The sequence below is a fragment of the Diachasma alloeum genome, unplaced genomic scaffold, assembly GCF_001412515.2.
Source record: "Diachasma alloeum isolate Michigan unplaced genomic scaffold, Dall2.0 Dall_scaffold_00619, whole genome shotgun sequence".
Lineage (NCBI taxonomy): Eukaryota > Metazoa > Arthropoda > Insecta > Hymenoptera > Braconidae > Diachasma > Diachasma alloeum.
Window position 1 is genome coordinate 95,447 of NW_021680751.1, and position 3,671 is coordinate 99,117.

The following is a 3,671-nucleotide window of genomic DNA, read 5'->3' on the forward strand; positions in this document are numbered from 1 at the left end:
TGCGACATCCGAACATTTTTATGCTGGTCCAAGCAGGCTTTATAGTCGTCAAATGTGATACGCTTCAACTTTGATTTTTTCACTCCTTTGGACCGCGATTTTTCCCGATCTTCACCAGACACTTTAAAGCTGTATATTTTCGNGCTGTCCGAGGTAATTGGCGTTCACTTAATTTCCCCCATGAATCTAAGTATTCGNCACAACTAGATAATTTCTTACATGAGTGTAAAAAAGATGAGCAATCATCCGTTGCTATATTTTTTTAGCCTACTAAAAGTAGGCTAAAAAGTAGGTTTTTGGGTCTATTCCCATATTCGTTATTTGGCTTGTTGCACTATTATTTTTTCTTGTAACAAAAGAAGATGGAACTGGTAGTGTAATCGTTGGGTGGATTAAGGAGACACATGTATGAGCAATTTTTATTGAATAAAGAAATATTTTTTTCGAAAAATTTTTTTTTTCATTTGCTCACCCTTTTTCTCTTATAAGTTATTTACAATATCATTGTGTTTAAATCCGTAAGGCAAAGAATCGATTGTGTTTGGCAGAAGAATGCGCTTATCATGATGTCAACTTAGAGCTAGTTTTGTTTGATTAATTGTGAACACATCATGTTCGATGGATCTGATCATATTTTGCGACATCCGAACATTTTTATGCTGGTCCAAGCAGGCTTTATAGTCGTCAAATGTGATACGCTTCAACTTTGATTTTTTCACTCCTTTGGACCGCGATTTTTCCCGATCTTCACCAGACACTTTAAAGCTGTATATTTTCGCTCGGAGCCCCACGAACTCAGTCATAATCTTGCCATGATTTTCGTTTTTCATTACACCTAATTTCTTCTTATTCTTTAGAGGTATATTATATACATTATTTATTGGATAATCAGAAGTGTCGAATGTATCAATATCATTTTTCATAATTTCATAAATATCCTCTACTCTGAAATGATAAATAAGACTATCCGTGTCTGTGTACAATAGTTTTGCCCTATCCTTAAAAGTATTTTTCACATAATTATAGTGAAAATCATAAATGTATCTTTTAGAAATATCTAGAATACTGAAACCTATGTATATTGGCATATTAAATATAATTTTTGTACGACTCATTTGAATTATTACCAAATCCTTATCAAAGAGAATACTGCTATGAAAGTTGGGTTTCAATATCCAACTCTCAGCACCCCATCGTTCCTCCCAATTTAAAACTAGTTCTATATCCAGATGTTTTCTAACGTTCTCCATTGTTTTTCCAAAAAACGCATTATTCATTAATTTATAAAAAAAAATTTCAAAGTTATTCTGGGAATTTTTCCGGTAATTGGTATTTAAATCAATATATTTTTTTAACCATAAGCTCTGAGAGAACTTCAAGATTCTATGAATTCTAGTAATTTTCAAGCCCAAACTACAATATTATTTTAAATACGTATAATAAATGACGTGATTTTTTTTTAGTTTAAAGTCGTCAATAATTTTGGTAACTTTGATTGACCGTTGGGGGGGATTATATGCTCTGGGCACAATGGTAAATCTTTATGCTCTTCATGCAATTCCTGTGGGTACTCCAGGTCAACCTCCAGGATGTATCCAGTCTCTGAGTCATCTGGAATCTTCAGGACGTTGAGGGATGACCAATCTTCCAGCCAACAGAAGTTCCCATTCGGCAAATGATGATTCATTGCTGCTCCATATAAGTTGTTTACATCCAGATACATCAAATACAATTTTTCTTTTTCAGGGTTATACTCATCAGTTCCCATGTAGTGGTTATTTGCCTTTCCATATCGGTTTGAACACTGCGACAGTCCTCCTCGAATGCCTTTCTCAATGAAAAGGATCATCTCAGGGTCTTGGAATAATTCCAATTGAACTACAGTGATTTTTGACATTGCATCAAACACCAGCCCCGGTGCAGTATAATAATGATGGGGATCCAAGTTGTATGAGGCGAAACAACTCCATCGAAAATTCTGGAAAATATCGGCCAGCAACAAGACGTCTGTTTTCAGATATAAATCCACGTGTTCACCGAGTGTCTTGATGTCGAAATTTCTTCATACATCACATGCATGATTGTAATTTTTATCTGATATATTCTCATCATTCAATCGAGAATAAAAGTCTGCTGTCCGAGGTAATTGGCGTTCACTTAATTTCCCCCATGAATCTAAGTATTCGTATGGGAAAACTCCTTTGTGTGTAAAGAGTTCGAATTGTCGTTTTTGGGGGTAATGGCTGTGATTCTCTTTTTTTCATCGTCTAAATATGACGAAAGCTTATCAATACCGATTACCATAAGACGGAATGAGTCAATGAATCTCAAGTGGACTCTTGTCGATTTGACCAATTTCGTGAAGGAAACGTATTTCTCTTTATTAATTGGAAGTAATGTCAATGCACCTTGGAATTGTTTCGCAACAGATTTAATAAAACAATGTGAGTCATAACCTGACAAATTATGAAAACTACTGGGATTACACATGATTCCGTATAATTCAGATTACAGCCGGGATGAGCAGCACCACGATATTCCCCTGTGAAGTGGCAATGATCACGATGTTTCACTGCTTTTTCGGTGAATGCTCTGTCACAAATATAACAATTTTTAGCTGCATTAAATGCTCGCTCTCATCGGCTCATTTCTCTGTAATTCAGCATCAACTTTTATAGCTAAAATACGTAGCTGCTAAATAAACCACTCTACACAGTCTTTTCCACGATAAATAGAGAGTTCCGATTTTGAGTTATCATAGCTACATTTCACATAAAATGCAACACTGAATGGTACATGATTTTATTATATTTTGGTATTTACATCATTGTCATCGGACACTTTTTCCAATAAACACTCAGTATCAGCGTATACAACAAATGGAACAGTCAGTTGATTTTTGAAATTTTGATATTTTGAATATTTTTCACCACGATGAGAAAAAATCATTCGACACTTATTGCTTGATGCACAATCAACCCTATGATTAGTGTAGGTCTCTTTCTTAAAAAAGTGACACAAACACCTGTCACATATGATTGTTTTACGTTCAACTTTTGAAATTTGTGCACCAACTAAACGAGATAAATTCGAGATCCATGTATAGTGCTGTATTCTTTCGTCTTCACCATCGAGGATGTCGTCTTTTTCAATCATGAGAAGATGAATTGTTCTTTCTTCCTCATGCAGTGCAGCTGGAGGATTTCTGCTCAAGTAAAGTGGCACAATCCATTTTTTTTTCTGATTCTTCGCCACTATCAATTCCATATACATTAATCGACAATTCATTCATTTTATCAAACTTTGGAATGTCTTTTATTTGAAATTACCAAAGCTTTTCATGACAGTGCTGAAAGAGGGATATGAGTTTGTTCGTTGCTTATCTCGAACGTTCCAACGAGCGGCCATAATGGACCATAAAAAGCAGTAGGCATCGTCTTTATTTTGAACGTTCATGACAGCATGTTTCTTTTTAATCCATTCAGCTAGTTCAACGAAGCTGGATCCTCCGCGCAATGGATTATATTTATTTATGTTCACTTCTAAATTAATTATGTCAACTAATCTCCACTGGTTTACGGACGGCTCTGGCTTCAATGAAAGTTTTGGGGCAGGCATCTACCGTCTGAAAGATGGCTTCGGAGAGATTTTTCCGCTTGGCCATCATTCAA